Source organism: Dermacentor variabilis, chromosome 10 (genome assembly GCF_050947875.1).
Source record: "Dermacentor variabilis isolate Ectoservices chromosome 10, ASM5094787v1, whole genome shotgun sequence".
Classification (NCBI taxonomy): domain Eukaryota; kingdom Metazoa; phylum Arthropoda; class Arachnida; order Ixodida; family Ixodidae; genus Dermacentor; species Dermacentor variabilis.
Genome location: NC_134577.1, coordinates 60,211,031 through 60,231,170, shown reverse-complemented (window position 1 = coordinate 60,231,170; position 20,140 = coordinate 60,211,031).

Genomic DNA, 20,140 nt, shown 5'->3' with positions numbered 1-20,140 from the left:
TGAGTTTGCTACTACTATGCTGCTCGCAAATGGCTATCCGAGAATTTCTTGAAGGATCAAGTTTATTGTGAGGAGAGCAGGAAAAATTCCCCATGACAGATGCAACGCTCAGCAGGAACGTAGCTAAAACGCGACGGGCTACTACAATTGTTCACAAATGGTAAATATTAGCCTATACAGTAGCGCCCCTCTGTACAGTCGCCCAAGTTTGGTCGTTTAAAAACAATTTATAACCCTGTAATATAAATTTCAGTGGTAAAATCACCCTTTAAAAACAAAAGCAGTAGTTGTTTCATCGGCCAAACAATTCCAAGCGACAAAAGGGCAGCTTGCGCAACAGTAAGTTTTCTCTTTAATATTCATTGGTCAGCCTTATGCAACACAGGCAAACGCACAAGAAATCGTTTTAAACCAACTTGTGGTTTTTCCACAGACGGCCTTAAGTTTTCTAAAGATAGTGTGTTTTACGGAAATAACCTACTTATTAACACTTTCTTTACGTGGCAAATTACAGTGTTTTTGTGCACTTTGTCGTGTCGTCCAGAAAAGACTTACCGGTTCGGCAAAGCAAGTGTACAGTGAGCTTAAAACTAATGAATTGAAAGGCGTTCTTTCGTGCAAGAGTCATGACCTGAAAAAGCTCATGTCACGCTAGGGGGCCTGCGCATAAATTTTCACCTCCGGGGCTTCTCTAAGAGCATTTAAAAGCATGTAAACGCGAGCCTTTTTACAGTGCGCTCTCGTCGAAATACGGCGGTCATATCCGGGATGGAGAACTCCAACGCCACCCGCAGTGGTGGAGAACAGAGATCAACCGACCACATACAATGAAATCGCGCAGCACTTTTATCTCGGCAGGAGAGACTTTCCCCTTCCACACAAGAAGTTAAATAGAGCGCAGGCATTGACCCTCAGATCATTGCAAACAGGCTCGTATCCCAGCCCAGCTTTATTCCACAAGCTTTATCCCGACACCTATGCCACTGGTTCTTGCAGGCACTGTAATGACATCGCTAGCCTACACCATATGCTCTGGCGTTGCCCCTCGTTACGAGGCACAGAACAAATCAATGAGGACAAGTGGCTCTCCGCTATCAAGAGCCCCGATGCCAGGGCGCAACTATGGGCTGTCCAGAGGGCCCACGATGCGGCGGTCGGGCAAGGCCTGACTGTCCCAACGTGGGAGCGGCCCGCAGAGCGCTGAGTCGCGTACCTCAGGACCTTCATTAAAGTTTTGCATCCATCCATCCATCCATCCATCCATCCATCCATCCATCCATCCATCCATCCATCCATCCATCCATCCATCCGGGATTCTACCCGGGACAGCGAGTACTAGCACCCAGTCGGGTGTGTGCAGCGCAGTAATCATACATAAAAGAAAAAAAAATTCTTCGTTAAATACACTCGCTTCCAGTTGTGACAAGTCTTATCTTGAGAGCTAAACAGCTGAATTTGCGCTGAACTTGGACACTACTTTCGCACCGCCCATGCATCGTCGTGTCTATATCTAAGAAAGTTGCCTATTTAAAATCTCCAGTTGGCTGTCAACAAAGACCCGTTTCAGGTGGAAAAATGCATAGCTGGTAAGTCCCTTCTTCTGCACTGTGTCTGCGGGTAAGAGTATTCAATGAAAATTTTACAAATGGTAAATCTAGCATTGTGTAGGTGCCCAGAGTAGAGGAAGCGCCATTGGGTATCGTCACGGCTTGCAAACGGGGTTACTTCGTCCGTGGAGCTGAACACAAGAGGCGTGTATTCGTTGCTCCTTTCTTCAGTCATGCCTTGTGTTTCGGTGATTTAATGGCGTCGTATGTATTCGCCACTGCGTGATGTTGAATCACCGCGCATGCGCATTGAGAGCCCTGAACGAACGCGAACAAATAACGCTTTCGGCATTACGGGATTTAGAATAAAATGAGATTGCATACCTTGTAAAAACGAGACGATAGAGTGCGCCGCTACCTTGACGCTAAAGTGCAAATTTTTGAATGCGAACAGAGTCACCCCGATTACCCGTGCTATCTTTCCGCCAAATCATGTAAACGAACTAACGCTCACTTCCAAAAAAAAACGTTTATGTGACGATATCGTTATTTATTTCGATGCTCTTGTCAACGTGAAGCGCCCAGCTTGCAGGGGAGAAATTGTTGCTTGTGTAAGGGCTCTTGAAAATGTAGGAGGTATACCAGTTAAATTAGCCCTAACAAGAGTACCATTATCAGATGTGACCATTCTGCTGACTCTGAGGCGCTCTTCAAATGAAGCAAATTGTTCTTAAGGCCCGACGAGGAACGTTTCCTTTCGGTTATCCACAAATTCGTCTTGCCCTCGCCACCGCATAGCAACAAGGTACGGCAATTGCTTTAGAGTTCCCGCGCTTCTTCGGTGACGAACGCTCATCCGTCGTGCATAGCCGTAGCTCAGTCAGGCACTGGGGAGAGTTTAGCGTCCCGGCCGATGATACCGCCACTTTCGTAAATTGCGTCTCATTCTCACCGCGACTATCACTGAAGTCCTTATAGAAGAGAAGCTGCTGCATACTTTGAACCTGATAGATTTGTGTCGCGCAACATTTATTCAAATATATCATACAGCGCACCAAGCGTGAGCGCTTCATCGCGTTGCGAATATGATGCCACACGATGAAGGATCCGGAAACAGACACAAGCCGAGTCAGCTGTCGAGCCAGTTTTCGCTGTGCTCTCGAGGTCCATCTAAATAGGTCGCGAAGCTTGGAACGAAAAGTGTGCCAAAACCTATCGCCAGAGATATCAGTTAGCGGTGCACGAGTGAAGTGCGACAAGGTGAGGGGGGGGGGACATACACTGCAACTAGAAAAGAGATGTGAAAGAAAGTTCAAAATTTTTCGATCACAGTACTGTCATACGAGTAAATATTCCGTTTCAAACGTTTTTGCTGTACTAAATCCACAGCTGGTAATTTCTTTCTATTTGACAATTTATCAATTCTTTGTTGGTGACACCTATCAACCCATGATTCTGGCGCAATATTTGGCATGACTGCGCAAAGCAGCTATGGCGTCATTCTGAGTGGCGTTGCTCACTTGAACGCGACGGTTTCGTTCAAGTTTTTCTTATATTTGCTTGCGTGTGTGTTCAAAGTGTGCCGTGCGCTTCATTTTAAATTTTGCGTCACCTAACGTACGGCATTAAATTATTTGGCGAAAGGTGTGAGTTGAGGCTTTCTGTTATCGTGACAGTTCACGCGGCGGCATCAGACGCGCTGTCTCTTTTCGCGACGATAAATGCGGAACGCTCCGCGACAAAGCGTCGCGCAATGTTCGTTCACTCTCCGTAACACAGGCACAGTGTGTCCGACGCGCAGAAAAATTAGTTGGTGTAATGTCTTCTAAACAATGTTGTTTTGTCTGATAACTGTTGGATATGAATGGTGTCGCGCGGAATAGCAAATAATTCTTTGAAAATATTTCGCATACGTTGCTATACATTAGGACTGTGTGCTGGCCATAGTACTTTTAACTAATTGAAATATGTTTTGACTGGTCAACTATAATGGTTGCGTTATTCAAGACGAATAAAAGTGAAGTTGCTTTTGAAACCTCTGTGACGTTGGTATTTCTTTCCTATTTGCTCACATTCCTAAGGAACCGACTGGAGCAATTGCCGCCAATAAAAGCCTCATTATGTTCACATTAAGACATACGCCACTCCCATAGTTAAATGATACGCTGGCGCTTCAGCTGAGGCGAATTCGAAGCTCGCCTCAGCCTCATAAGGGAAATAACTGCTGGCGTAGCGGTCGAAATACCATACGCTAAAAGAACTGAAACATTCGCTCCAAGGAGCATCACATATTCACGTCACTGCCATTTTCGGTTGTGACATCACTTTTTACTTTTCATGTTTTGCTCGCTTTTGGATGTCCCCCCCCGTCCCCCCGATACGTAGATGGCGACGGTTGCAACGAGCCGCCATTTTCTTGACATGTGGGCTTCTATATGGAAGCTTCGCTAAACCATTTACACAAACCTTGGTGCTCTCGCCGTGTGCGCATTCAGGGCCGCTTTCCCCGCCGTCGTTTGAATCAAAAGTCGAAGAGGCGTGATTTGCTCGAGCATTCGTTGCATAAGGAAAATGGTGGTGGTATAAAAGCATTGCCACCAAATGTAACAATTAAATCTGAGAACAAATCGAGCGATGATGAGACGTTGGTCGTTTGAAGCTATTCGTTTATGTCTTGCTGGCTGTGGCGTGCCATTTTTCTTGGCAGCCGCTTCCCGATGCTCCATTAGAGATTCAGCATAGGGAGTATCAACATGCGATTTGAACACGCTTATGGCTCAGACAGTCCTTAGTTACTTCCACTGGGCGTATGCGCTGAAATAGCTCACTAAACAAAGCTTTTCATTTATTCATTATTTCATGGTGGCAATCATGTCTGGTTTTCTTTGCGTAAGAAAGCCCACTGCAGGCACGATCTGTCACGATATCGCAGCAGTGTGTTGGGCAATTTTTATGGTGTTAAGATGGCGACACAATTCTGGCGGGAACGGACGCCGCATTTGGAAGGTATCGGCTCGGCACGCTGCAGAGCGTACTAAGAATACCTGGCTCCGGACAGGCCGCCATTGGAATCTGAACCTGGCAACGTTTAACGTTAGAACGTTATCTCGTGAGGTGAGTCTAGCAGTGTTATTGGAGGAATTAGACGGTAGTAAATGGGATATAATAGGGCTCAGTGAGGTTAGGAGGACAAAAGAAGCATATACAGTGCTAAAAAGCGGGCACGTACTGTGCTACCGGGGCTTAGCGGAGAGACGAGAACTAGAAGTCGGATTCCTGATTAATAAGGAAATAGCTGGTAACATACAGGAATTCTATAGCATTAACGAGAGGGTGGCAGGTCTTGTGGTGTAATTTAATAAGAGGTACAGATTGAAGGTGGTACAAGTCTATGCCCCTACATGCAGTCATGATGACCAGGGAGTCGAAAGCTTTTATGAAGACGTGGAATCGGCGATGGGTAAAGTCAAAACAAAATACACTTTACAGATGGGCGACTTCAATGCCAGAGTAGGCAAGAAGCAGGCTGGAGACAAGTCAGTGGGGGAATATGGCATAGGCTCTAGGAATAGCAGAGGAGAGTTACTAGTAGAGTTTGCAGAACAGAATAATATGCGGATAATGAATACCTTTTTCCGCAAGCGGGTTAGTCGAAAGTGGACGTGGAGGAGCCCGAATGGTGAGACTAGAAATGAAATAGACTTCATACACTGCGCGAACCCTGGCATCATACAAGATGTAGACGTGTTCGGCAAGGTACGCTGCAGTGACCATAGGATGGTAAGAACTCGAATTAGCCTAGACTTGAGGAGGGAACGGAAGAAACTGGTACACAAGAAGCCAATCAATGAGTTAGCGGTAAGACGGAAACTAGAGGAATTCCGGATCAAGCTACAGAACAGGTACTCGGCTTTAAATAAGGAAGAGGACCTTAGTGTTGCAGCAATGAACGACAATCTCATGGGCATCATTAAGGAGTGCGCGATAGAAGTCGGTGGTAACGCCGTTAGACAGGAAACCAGTAAGCTGTCGCAGGAGACGAAAGATCTGATCAAGAAACGCCAATGCATGAAAACCTCTAACCCTACAGCTAGAATAGAACTGGCAGAACTTTCTAAGTTAATCAACAAGCGTAAGACAGCGGACATCAGGAACTATAATATGGATAGAACTGAACAGGCTCTCAGGAACGAGGAAGCCTAAAAACAGTGAAGAAGAAACTAGGAATAGGCAAGAATCAGAAGTGTGCGTTAAGAGACAAAGCCGACAATATCGTTACTAATATGGATGAGATAGTTCAAGTGGCTGAGAAGTTCTATAGAGATTTATACAGTACCAGTGGCACCCACGATGATAGTGGAAGAGAGAATAGCCTAGAGGAATTTGAAATCCGACAGGTAACGCCAGAAGAAGTAAAGAAAGCCTTAGGAGCTATGCAAATGGGGAAGGCAAATGGGGAAGGCTATGCAAATGGGAACATAATCTTAATCCATAAGAAAGGGGACGCCAAAGACTTGAAAAATTATAGACCGATCAGCTTACTGTCCGTTGCCTACAAAGTAGTTACTAAGGTAATCGCAAATAGAATCAGGAACACCTTAGACCTGTCAACCAAAGGACCAGGCAGGATTTCGTAAAGGCTACTCAACAATAGACCATATTCACACTATCAATCAAGTGATAAAGAAATGTGCAGAATATAGCCAACCCTTATATATAGCTTTCATTGATTACGAGAAAGCGTTCGATTCAGTCGAAACCTCAGCAGTCACTGAGGCATTACGGAATCAGGGTGTAGACGAGCCATATGTAAAAATACTGGAAGATATCTATAGCGGTATTACAGCCATTGTAGTCCTCCACAAAGAAAGCAACAAAATCCCAATAAAGAAAGGCGTCAGACAGGGAGATACAATCTCTCCAATGCTATTCACAGCATTTTTACAGGAGGCATTCAGAGACCTGGAGTGGGAATAATTGGTGATAAAAGTTGATGGAGAATACCTTAGCAACTTGCGATTCGCTGATGATATAGCCTTGCTTAGTAACTCAGGAGACCAATTGCAATGCATGCTCACTGACCTGGAGAGGCAAAGGAGAAAGGTGGGTCTGAAAATTAATCTGCAGAAAACTAAAGTAATGTTTAACAGTCTTGGAAGAGAACAGCAGTTTACGATAGGTAGCGAGGCACTGGAAGTGGTAAGGGAATACATCTACTTAGGGCAGGTAGTGACCACGGATCCGCATCATGAGACTAAAATAACCAGAAGAATAAGAATGGTCTGGGGTGCGTTTGGCAGGAATTCTCAAATCATGAACAGCAGGTTGCCACTATCCCTCAAAAGGAAAGTGTATAACAGCTGTGTGTTACCAGTACTAACATATGGGGCAGAAACCTGGAGGCTTACGAAAAGTGTTCTGCTGAAATTGATAATAATAATAATAATATTTGGGTTTTTACGTGCCAAAACCACTTTCTGATTATGAGGCACGCCGTAGTGGAGGACTCCGGAAATTTTGACCACCTGGGGTTCTTTAACGTGCACCTAAATCTAAGCACACGGGTGTTTTTCGCATTTCGCCCCCATCGAAATGCGGCCGCCGTGGCCGGGATTCGATCCCGCGACCTCGTGCTCAGCAGCCCAACACCATAGCCACTGAGCAACCACGGCGGGTCTGCTGAAATTGAGGACGACGCAACGAGCTATGGAAAGAATAATGATGGGTGTAACGTTAAGGGATAAGAAAAGAGCAGATTGGGTGAGGGAACAAACGCGAGTTAATGACATCTTAGTTGAAATCAAGGAAAAGAAATGGGCATGGGCCGGACATGTAATGAGGAGGGAAGATAACCGATGGTCATTAAGGGTTACGGACTGGATTCCGAGGGAAGGGAAGCGTAGCAGGGGGCGGCAGAAAGTTAGGTGGGCGGATGACATTAAGTCGTTTGCATGGCCACAATTAGTACATGACCGGGGTAGTTGGAGAAGTATGGGAGAGGCCTTTGCCCTGCAGTGGGCGTAACTAGGCTTATGATGATGATGATAGCTTGGTTACTCATAGGATTAGCTTCACTACTTCGGTTTAGGTGTTGTCACGGCGCTATATATAAATGGCACGACCCTGTGCCGTCGAAGTCTCGAAAAAGGTATTCTGGTGTGTGGAACTTTGGAATGTGTTGGCGAGTCCACAAAAAAATAAAAGAAGGAAAGAAGAAAAGAAAGCAAAACTGAAAAAAAAAACATAAACGGAAGAACAAATTGAAGAGTCACCGCAGAAAAATCGGGAGGGGGCAGGTGTACATGGGAGAAGAGCTCGAATGGTTTATGTGTGTGAATTGGGGCTGAATATAATATGAAATTGACTGTAATGGGATAAGCAAGGAAGAAATGGAAGTGGACAATTAGTTGACCTTAATAATGGAGGTTAGATGGTGACATGGCGAGTTTTTTGCATTTGATGATATAAGGATTTCTGGTGTAAGTTATAGGTTTTGGCGATTCTAAGCTGCGACGTGCCGAATTTATTCCTGTCCAGGGTAGACAATGAAACTTGTGAGGGATGATTCGGCATATTTACTATAGGAAGTTGAACGGAAATTAGTTTGTAATATATAGATTCTGGATTCATCGAATGTATGGCTATGTTCATTCAAGTGGTTGGCTACTGCTTCATATAAATTTTTTGTATCTGTGCGATGGCCGTGGAGATTTGTATGAATTGTTTGCCCAGTCTCACACTTCAGTCTAATGCATTGTACGTCACAATTGGCACATTCTAGACAGTAGACTACGCTGCTTGAGGCGCAGGGGAATCTCGAAGCTACATTGTGTGAGTAATTAGATGCTGTAGTATTAGAGTGAATATGTTTCCCTGTAGAGCACCTAGGGCGACCACAAGGACCCGATGTAGGCTTCGTCTTTCTTCTTAATTAGGCATGTTCAGGAATGTCCTTGAAATCAGTGTTCCGTCTATAGGGTACCCGTGGGGGTGTGTGTAAATTTCAGGTTGTTGGTGTGAATTGCGCTTGCAGAGTGTACTCACGGCTTGCAGGGTGTATGCGGTCACAACGAAGCACCTCTACGAGATAGCACGTTGTCCTAACAGCAATCAACACAGTAGCAAGAACTTTGAGTCGCGATATACTTTTTATTTGGCGTAACAGAACTAGCAAAACAGGTTATTCTCGGGCAGAAAGACAGTGCCGGGAGCATGGGCCGATCATCCAAAACGTGGTTTGTGCCTAATCAGCGTCGGCTATTCCCACGTGATTCGTCGAAGATTGCAGCGTCATTGCTGGTGCTCGCACGCCTTTAGGAACAAACATCTCTATTGGCGTCACGCGTGCAATTTCATTATAAAAGATAAAAATTGTCGACGTGAAAGTTCGAAAATGTTCTCATACATGAAGGCCCGTCATGCACTGAGCAGTAACTTAAGATTTGTTAGCGGTTGAAACGGGTTAAAAGTAAAGAGACACACATGTATGCTTCTCAATATGCATAACTGCATCTTACTTGACATGTCATTGCTCGCACGGAGGCGTTTGTCACATCAGACTAATGCTTTACAGCTTTAAATGAGGAGCAGGCCGAGTCAAAACATGCGACTTCCGAGTGAATAAAAACTGCAGCTTAAAACTGACAAAGGTTCTACCAAAATAAAACAATAACTAAAGATTTTGTACATGGAGAGCATATTATATAGGGAAGATCCAAACCATCCGAGTTTAAAAGTCTCGATACTGTCAACAGCATAATTTATGGTACTGAACAAATATTTCGGTAAGCATACAAGAGCCAAAGAGAACCAAAATATGCAATGCATTCAAAAAAATTTTGCAGGAAATAAATGTTCCTATGCATACAGTGCGGCAGTGTAATTTCGTAAAAGCCACTATAAATATTTTCTGTTAAAGGCAACATTGCTGTAGAACCTGAAATAATTGCAGAGATTGCCTTTGAGTTAACAAAAAAAAACAGCCCTACTTTTTAAATGGTTCCTATTAGTGTTTTCTTTTATTCAAACAACAGACACACCAATAGGATTGTAAATAAAAGTAGTTTTCTAGCACACTGTAAATAACGGTTCCACAAAGAACTTCTCTATCTAAACGAGGTGTCAAGAATCATGTGCGGACATTTCAAGCTCCTAGTTACACAAAAAACGCACTCGTAGCCCATCAAGCTTTGTCTTGAAATGAGATTCCTTAAGCTACGCTAGCGAACAACACAGTTTTTCAAACAGTGAGCGCTGACCAGGACCTGCTGTGTACTTCGACATTGAACGATAAAATTGCGGCGACGACGTCTTGTCTCGTAATTTCTAAAAAGCAGCATTTTACTCAGCCGTTTCAAATCTCAAAAGAAGCCGGTCTCTGCACATGGTTTGTTTAGTTAGTTGCTCACGCCTGTGAAGGAACGTCGGCGTTGTTTCTCTGTACGGTCTCCCTCTCGCGTTATTATGCGAAAGCCGTGGGCGATTGACCTAACTTGCGTACCAGTCGGAATATTGCGGCTGCTCACCCCTATGCGTAACGAGGTGTGTGATCAGTTGAACTTCGTCTCCAAATAAATTTCCACATAAGTAGCACTTATTACTCGGACACAGGTATTTATCGACCGTTTCTGTCTCTGCGAAACTAAATACACAATGCGTAGGCTCAATACGGTGTTTTATCCCCGTGCATGCTTTGGCGGTGATGACTGAGACCTTAGTTGTCCAGAAAGGATAGATTACATATATCGCAAACGAAAGCTCGGTATCTACAATTCAAGTTGAGATGACGCTTGAGACTTGCTTTGGTTTTCAATGCTGTAGTACACATATGGCAGACATGGGGTCTCTCGTCAGTGTGAGTTAGCTGGTGGTTACGAAGAGTCGACGAGTCCGAGAATGATTTATCGCATATTTCGCATTTGTAGGGTCTCTCGTCTGTGTGCGTGCGGTAATGTCGAACAAGATGATAAGCCCGATGGAACAGTTTACCGCAGCTTTCGCATTTGTGGTTTTAGGCAGTACGGTTGCGGCTGTGTTCTACAAACTTTGTCTGATTCACAGAATATTGGTCACGTGTTTTACAAAATCTGGCTGTGTCGCCTGTGTGTTCGTGGCGGCTCTCGTGTAAGGCATCCCGTCCACTGGAAACACTGCCACAGACACCGCCCAACTCTTCCAGTTCTCTTCCTCCGGTTCCAGTAGCATTCCTGCAACTAGACGTACAAAGGAGCTCAAGATGGCCGATTCTCGTTACGGGAGGAGAAAAACAAAGTTAGCCAACATACAGGTTGACAAAATAAATCGCGCGTTAATGGTAAAGCGACTTGCTGAAACTAAGTGCTAACTTGCTGCATTTAATCTTAGCACTCATTCTGGTCTATAGACTGGCAGAAATTGAACACTGGTGCTTTTGATTGTTCGTAACTTCAAGATGAGAACCATCTTCGTTCGGGTAGCAAGCAATACAAAACCGTGCTTTATTAATGCATCATACATACCCTACATAAAACAAGTGCAGGTGAGCGGAAATGCCTGGCAGGAAACTAAGCCGGTCTAGAGATTTAAAATACACGTGCGTCTTCAACACTCTGAAAAGTAGTATTCAGGGAAAACTCCTGAAAGTGAGACATGTCGCACGGAAAATGACTGTTTTGCATCAGCTAAAATGCGTCCGCTATTTTATGACGCCTTTTCCTTTAAGAAGAGTAAAAAAAAGTACTCCAGCATGATACCCTTCTCTAACATGTGAAGGCGGAAGCTTGCCGCACCCGTGGTAGTGCATTAAGGAATGGGATCGGAGGGATCAACCTTCTTGCAAGAAATAACGAGCCGCTGTGTGAACAAACGTATGACGCAGTAGGTCGACCTCTTCAACCACACATGCTTGAATCTAATGCAATACCTGAAGGTCCTTTCGTTCTTTCTGCAATTCTCTCTGTATTTGTTTCGTTCTTTCTTTTTTTTGTTGTCTCCTTTACTCTGTCGTGGTGCAAATGCGCACTATTCGGGTTATTCCTGACAAGAATAGGTGGATTGACTCCCCATTGGATATCATACGTCAGAGCCCAATCCATACGTATCAAATAGGAAGAACATATTGCCGGGTTCAAATATTTCTGCAGTCTTTGTATCAAGTCATTTAGATTCCACTCGCATTCCAACATTACATCGTTCATTACAACATTACAGCTTTTTGCTTCTTCATCTCGTTGTGCAAATGTGCATTACAACGTTCATTCAAATCAACGTTGATGTCAAACAAATAACCTGCATTTCTCTCTTACCTCTGTCCATGGCCGACAGCATTTTTCTCGGTCAGTTAATTATGTCTGCAAGCGTTGAGTCAAGTCATTGTTGGTGTGACATCTTTTCTACCGTTTAGGGAAGAAAAAGCATAAAACAGCCTGTAGAGCAAGGATGCCTGCGCCTAGTCCGTCTTCTCTCTTGTCTGTTGCTGTTTTGAAATATCTACACTAAGCTCTGTATGAGCATTGTGCCCTATTGTTGCGGTAATCTGCTGTTTATCTGTTTACCTATACCTATTCTTGTTATCGTTGTTAACAGCAGTCATGCAACCTTATGGCATGGTTCAACTCTTGTGGTCTTAACATGCACGTCGTTTTTAATCAGGCCAGCTTGGCCAGTATGGAGACTGGATTATGTAGTAAACATCTTACAGCTAGCTAAATAAATAAATAAATATTTGGGCAAGTGATTAGCAGGCCACGACCGCAAAAGTGGTGTTTTCGGAAAACCCGCGTAGGTCTAAGAGCAGAATTCTTTATTGTCTTCCGTAGGAATTTCAATAGAATAATTTCATTTGATTTAAATATTTAAATTTCGACAATTCTATCAACCATAATTTTGATTTGCGTTTTATTCTATGGAAAAATTCTCAGATAGCTAAGTTTCAAAAGAATAGGATCATAAGATGCACAAATTTAAGTTGCTAAGAAATATACCTACCGAAGTCCTATTAGCTGCTTCACTTGGAGAATGCTCAGTGCCAACTTTGACATACTTTTGCAGTTTCCGTGAGGTTATTACTACGTGAACAAGGATTGCCAAAGTATCTAGCCATGAAATAGCATATTCTAGGATGCTTTCTTGCAGAGATATATTGTTATTGTTATTTGTGTTATTTATTATTAAGTGCAGTTGATAGAATCCTCGCATTGCTTTTATTGCCGAGTTGAAAAGGTGCAATCTTAATGCTTGATGTTCTGACATTTTACTTAAGTATATGACATCAGTCAAACACGCAATTGCTCCAAATACGCATTTCTTTAAAATTTCGCAATTTTGACCAATGCTGGTGCAGTGTGTTGTCGAGGAAAATGATTTGTCCTTTCCCATGCACATACGTAGTAAATCCTGGGCAAAAGCTTCCTGTTTACGACAGCGCCATAGTGTGTAAACAGCAGTTGAAACTTGGAATTTGAATCGTCAGAACTTCAATCTCTCTCAAAAGTTCGTGAGTGCAAGCATAACAAGACATACACAGAATTCGCTGTCGTGTCAATGAGTTGCTCTATCGAAAGAAATTCATGGAAAAGTTTGGCTCACCGAGCTTCGTTTCCCAATACGCCTGATGCTTCCTCGATGCCCATGCTGATAGTGTTGGCCACTGCGTCATCCCCGCCGCCGCTGCTGCTGCTGCTGTAGACCTGCAGTCTGAATCCGGTGCTTCCGTCTTCAGTATTGTCTGTGTGCCCTGAAAGCACAGGGGCCAATTCACCACTGTGCGACAAGTCACAAGGCTGGAGCGTTCCCGCGATATGAACGCGCAGAAATCATGAATAAACCCTGACTGCTCTGCTGGCGTCTGAAGTGATCCTTATAGGTTAAGCAACAAATGCTTGAAAACACAAGATAGTTCGGACGACTAAGACAAACATGTGTTATGGGAGTTCATTGGTTTATTCCGGGGTCATTTCTGCCTAAATCGGCGCTTGTTTGATATTGAAATACCTGATGTTTGTTTCCTCGCTTCTTGTCGCGCTTTGATAATTAAATGTCCCTTTGATAATCTACTGGGTATGAGACGTCGGTGCTGCATCTGATACAAGTGAATACATTATGCATTAAGGGACGAATAGCTACATAGTAGCGTGGTGCAATTACAAATGTTCATGACGGTGAGTCACTGGTATTGGACGCTCATTCTCAATGATTTCCTCACTGAATGCGGGAGATTTTCAGAAGATCATTCGCTTTTTTGTGTGATTGTCATCTAATGGCTACAGTACCCGCATTGCTGTGCCCGAAACCATGGTTGTGATTCTGTCATCGTGGACGCAATGATTTTCTGTTAATTTAAATAACGCTAGATAAGAACGTACTTATCATACTTGCCTACCGACTTACCTATATAACACAAAGTGCTTGTAGTCGGCAACAAACCAAGCGCAAACGGTTATACTAAGCAGTCAAGCTCAAACACAAGTTTCATGAATGCGCTATCCAACTTGGCTCGCTGACTTCCGTGACTTCAATCACCGTTGCGCATTTAAAGCAGCTGTTTTCACCGCACATAAGTTTCTGTGCCATTGGTGGTATGTTGAAGCATGAATGTCTAGGGAAATTTAATCAGCGATTCCCATATTAGATGTCTGGCAAAGGTAATAATTTAACTCCAAATGTCGAGCTCTTTTTCTTCGATTACCTTTACATTTTCATTAGCGCAGCAAGTTCAGTAAGGTGCGAGCGGATTCCAGCCATCTTGGCTTTCAGAGGTTAAAGGCGGTTAAGCTAAGGTCTTGCGGGCGAGCCTGCACTCCATTCTTAAGTTGTCACCGACTATTGAATGAGGCAAAGAATTCTTAGCAATAATATGACTTAACGGGAGCAAGAAACGTCTAGATCAATCGAAAAACTAAAAGGTACGCGAACGACATTTTCTCAACCACACCTGAGCCAGCGACGATGCTGTTTAACATGGAGGGCACGTCCCCCACTAGGGCGTGCATCATAATGAAATCGTAGTTATGACACATGAAACCCCAGAATTCATTCATTCATGCTGTTTAATGCGTAGTGCTCAAAGGAAACGTTACACCCTCAATCAGGTTGAAGGCGAGGCGTGGTATACTAACTGCTGAAAACTTTCCCGCACCTACCGGGGACGCTGGATCTGCCAGTAGCCATGTGGTAGTGCGTGTATATTGGCCAACACTGGAAGTCTCAGGAAATCTGAAACACAAAACCGATATTCATATGAACAGTAAGACTTGAGGTGATCAACAGTTGTACAACACAGATTGTATTCGAAGCCAATGTTTAAAGAAGGGGTCGCAACTGACGAGGACCAGTGCCCCTGTGGAAACGTTTACGTTCAGAATCCTTCAGGGAAACAGACATATTGCATTGAGGCAATATACTGATAACTATGAGATCGAAATGTGTAAGGTCTTGGGCTAAAACAGAAGGTGGAAACTGTTACGTCTATAGCATGATATTACGACTATAATAAAATAAATTTAATCAAACAATAATAATACCCTCCAATATGCGCGATCAATAGCATAGCATGATGGGGAGGACCGGCAGAGGAGACTGCAGGTGCTTGTCCGAAAGCGAATATTCTTTCATGCCCATCCCGTTTCATGTGATTTCCGTCGCACAGATCAGGGTGCAGCGGTGGCGTAGAGTGCAGCGGTGGCGTAGAGGTAGAACACCCGCCTCGCGTGCAAGAGGTTCGTGGTTCGAATCCCGGTGCCGGCAATTTTCCACCGGATTAAAAAAAAATCCGCGTGTTGATAAAATTGCACAAACAGGCCTGGAGTGTGGCCTGATCCCGGTGACCAGAACCGGTAACGCACTCCCTCACCAGAGCAGGATTGGCCACCCTGGTGCAGTAGTTGGCCACAACCTCCTATGAACACAACAATCAAACCCCGGCCCTCAGTCCCCAGCAGCTGCGAAGCAACTGACCACGGCGGCGGTCAGACCTGCGACGCAGCAGAGGGTGCTAAGAATCACTGGCTCCGGACAGGCCGCCATTGGAATATGAACCTGGCAACGTTTAACGCTAGAACGTTATCTAGTGAGGCGAGTCTAGCAGTGCTATTGGAGGAATTAGAGGGCAGTAAATGGGATATAATAGAGCTCAGTGAAGTTAGGAGGCCGAAAGAAGCATATACAGTGCTAAATAGCGGGCACGTCCTGTGCTACCGGGGCTTAGCGGATAGAAGAGAACTAGGAGTCGGATTCCTGACTAAAAAGAATATAGCTGGTAACATACAGGAATTCTATAGCATTAACGAGAGGGTGGCAGGTCTTGTTGTGAAACTTAATAAGAGGTACAAAATGAAGATTGTACAGGTCTACGCCCCTACATCCAGTCATGATGACCAGGAAGTCGAAAGCTTCTATGAAGACGTGGAATCGGCGGTGGGGAGAGTGAAAACTAAATACACTATACTAATGGGCGACTTTAATGCCAAGGTAGGCAAGAAGCAGGCTGGAGACAAGGCAGTGGGGGAATATGGCATAGGCACTAGGAATAGCAGGGAAGAGTTATTAGTAGAGTTTGCGGAACAGAATAATATGAGGATAATGAATACCTTCTTCCGCAAGCGGGACAGCCGGAAGTGGACGTGGAGGAGCCCGAACGGTGAGACTAGAAATGAAATAGACTTCATACTCGGCGCTAACCCTGGCATCATACAAGATGTGGACGTGCTCGGCAAGGTGCGCTGCAGTGACCACAGGATGGTAAGAACTCGAATTAGCCTAGACCCGAGGAGGGAACGGAAGAAACTGGTACATAAGAAGCCGATCAATGAGTTAGCGGTAAGAGGGAAAATAGAGGAATTCCAGATCAAGCTACAGAACGGGTATTCAGCTTTAACTCAGGAAGAGGACCTTAGTGTTGAAGCAATGAACGACAATCTTGTGGGCATCATTAAGGAGTGCGCAATGGAAGTCGGTGGTAACTCCGTTAGGCAGGATACCAGCAAACTATTGCAGGAGACGAAAGATCTGATCAAGAAACGCCAATGTATGAAAGCATCTAACCCTACAGCTAGAATAGAACTGGCAGAACTTTCGAAGTTAATCAACAAGCGTAAGACAGCTGACATAAGGAAGCATAATATGGATAGAATTGAACATGCTCTCAGGAGCGGAGGAAGCCTAAAAACAGTGAAGACGAAACTAGGAATTGGCAAGAATCAGATGTATGCGTTAAGAGACAAAGCCGGCAATATCATTACTAATATGGATGAGATAGTTCAAGTGGCTGAGGAGTTCTATAGAGATTTATACAGTACCAGTGGCACCCACGACGATAACGGAAGAGAAAATAGTCTAGAGGAATTCGAAATCCTGAAGGTAACGCCTGAAGAAGTAAAGAAAGCCTTAGGAGATATGCAAAGGGGGAAGGCAGCTGGGGAGGATCAGGTAACAGCAGATTTGTTGAAGGATGGTGGACAGATTGTTCTAGAGAAACTGGCCACCCTGTATACGCAATGCCTCATGACCTCGAGCGTACCGGAATCTTGGAAGAACGCTAACATAATCCTAATCCATAAGAAAGGGGACGCCAAAGACTTGAAAAATTATAGACCGATCAGCTTACTGTCCGTTGCCTACAAAGTATTTACTAAGGTAATTGCAAATAGAATCAGGAACACCTTAGACTTCTGTCAACCAAAGGACCAGGCAGGATTCCGTAAAGGCTACTCAACAATAGACCATATTCACACTATCAATCAAGTGACAGAGAAATGTGCAGAATATAAGCAACCGTTGTATATAGCTTTCATTGATTATGAGAAAGCGTTTGATTCAGTCGAAACCTCAGCAGTCATGGAGGCATTACGGAATCAGGGTGTAGATGAGCCATATGTAAAAATACTGGAAGATATCTATAGCGGCTCCACAGCCACCGTAGTCCTCCATAAAGCAAGCAACAAAATCCCAATAAAGAAAGGCGTCAGGCAGGGAGATACGATATCTCCAATGCTATTCACAGCGTGTTTACAGGAGGTATTCAGAGACCTGGATTGGGAAGAATTGGGGATAAAAGTTAGTGGAGAATACCTTAGTAACTTGCGATTCGCTGATGATATTGCCTTGCTTAGTAACTCAGGGGACCAATTGCAATGCATGCTCACTGACCTGGAGAGGCAAAGCAGAAGAGTGGGTATAAAAATTAATATGCAGAAAACTAAAGTAATGCTTAACAGTCTCGGGAGAGAAGAGCAATTTACAATAGGCAGCGAGGCTCTGGAAGTCGTAAGGGAATACATCTACTTAGGGCAGGCAGTGACGGCGGATCCGGATCATGAGACGGAAATAATCAGAAGAATAAGAATGGGCTGGAGTGCGTTTGGCAGGCATTCCCAAATCATGAACAGCAGGTTGCCGTTATCCCTCAAGAGAAAAGTATATAATAGCTGTGTCTTACCAGTACTCACCTACGGGGCAGAAACCTGGAGGCTTACGAAAAGGGTTCTACTCAAATTGAGGACGACACAACGAGCTATGGAAAGAAGAATGATAGGTGTAACGTTAAGGGATAAGAAAAGAGCAGATTGGGTGAGGGAACAAACGCGAGTTAATGACATCTTAGTTGAAATCAAGAAAGAGAAATGGGCATGGGCAGGACATGTAATGAGGAGGGAAGATAACCGATGGTCATTAAGGGTTACGGACTGGATCCCAAGGGAAGGGAAGCGTAGCAGGGGGCGGCAGAAAGTCAGGTGGGCGGATGAGATTAAGAAGTTTGCAGGGACGGCATGGCCACAATTAGTACATGACCGGGGTTGTTGGAGAAGTATGGGAGAGGCCTTTGCCCTGCAGTGGGCGTAACCAGGCTGATGATGATGATGATGATGATGATGAGATCAGGGGAGCCAGAAGCCATTGTGTACCAAGGCGCCAGTATTCTCTGCATGGGAGGCTAAGTTTAAAAGAATGTGTACTTTGAGATCATTAACAATAAAGAGGGCTTATTTACCAGGAAAAAAGAAATCGAAGCGTTACGCAATACATTACTTGGCATTTTGACATATTTCATGTCATTTTTCGGCCCTATATCAGGCTCAGAAGCTGCTTAACTTACGGCTAAAAAAAATATTCGTCTTTTCGCTTCTGAAACGCATGGTGCAGGTGAAACTAGTTAAAATATAAAAACTAAATGCTGCGGTTTTATGTATGAAAACCTCGATCTGATTATGAGGCAAGCCGTAGTGCCGAAGTACCGACTAATTTCTACCACATTTCTTACTGCCTGCGTGCCAACGCTACACCGCCCAGGTAAACTTAGACATGCTATGTTTCGTTTTAAGGGCTTTCTTTTAGATGAACATCTTGCTCCTCACTATTTTGATACATATTTCACAAGGGGGACTGAGTAAGCAGGTAACCAGCCAGAAAGTATGCCTTCACGTGTAACAGGAGTGCAACATGCTGCCTAACTTTTTTTTACTCTGTCCATGTCCAGTAGCGCTCTTGGAACGGTCACGTATGTTAACGCCAGCTCCGCCTGCCGAATACTCCAAGCTGCAGATGCAGTGCCTCCGTCAGGCATAATAAGAAGCCCTCCGCCAGGAGGGATTATTGAGTACAGGCATGGTTGTTCCACGGGGTGCCATCCCCGCTGGCTCCGAGTTGCTTTGCGATGAAACTTTTCTAAATGCGGGCTCACCTGGCGCCGTCTTCTAAAATGGCTGTTGCTTGTTCCGTGCCAGCGCGACTTGTGCTGGGCCTTCCATGATCGATACTGGTGCTGGACCCCAAAAGCAGGGAACTAGTGCTTGCATTGGCAGTGACACCTGTATGTCATGAAAATACAGCAATTTTGTTCATTCTCCGCAGTGGAAGGGTAATTCAAACGAAATGAATAATTCATTCTGATATATGGTGCTAGGCGAATAGCTTTCAGTGGTACGGGAACCCTGTTGCAGTGCTTCCGAACGCGCAGCTTTTTATTTCTGAAACTCCGTCTTAAATGCACGCAAGCACTTTGCGCCCTTGAGATTGCTACGTTTATCGATTTCAGAAGATTATTACGCTCTATCTCAGACCACGGACGGAAGACGATAGTGTTCGAAGGGAAAAGACAATAGCTCGGTGTTTTTGCGCGTTCAATACTTGGCCCAATACACTTACTGGATTATCAAGTAATAAGCGCATTAAATACGTGATGAAGTCCTTGCTTTTAGCTGAAGTATTATGAGCAGGCGACACAGCACCTTGCAGACGAGGACAAATAAAACTGGGAGGACACACTTCAACCAAGGGATTATAATTTTTTGTGTGAAGCATGCCCAGAAACTATTCGCTTCCTATGACACATACTTGCGTAAGTCGCCGATGTACTCGCCTTTCAGAAACTGGTTATCCGAAGCCAATTTAGTGAGTGTCGTAGCTGATTTTCCTAAGTAGAGGCTGTAAGCAGTGTATGTTTAGGAGCTCGCTACGAATGCGGAAACGGCTTCCTTCCTCACGTCCCTGTGTAGGATGGATATAGAATATTAGACAACATTAAAAAAGATTGCGCAATGCCCATCTGCAAGAGTCGGGTTGTAGACACCAGTTTAGCTTGGAAAGAATTACAGAAGTGTTAATGCACAGGACAATGCCAC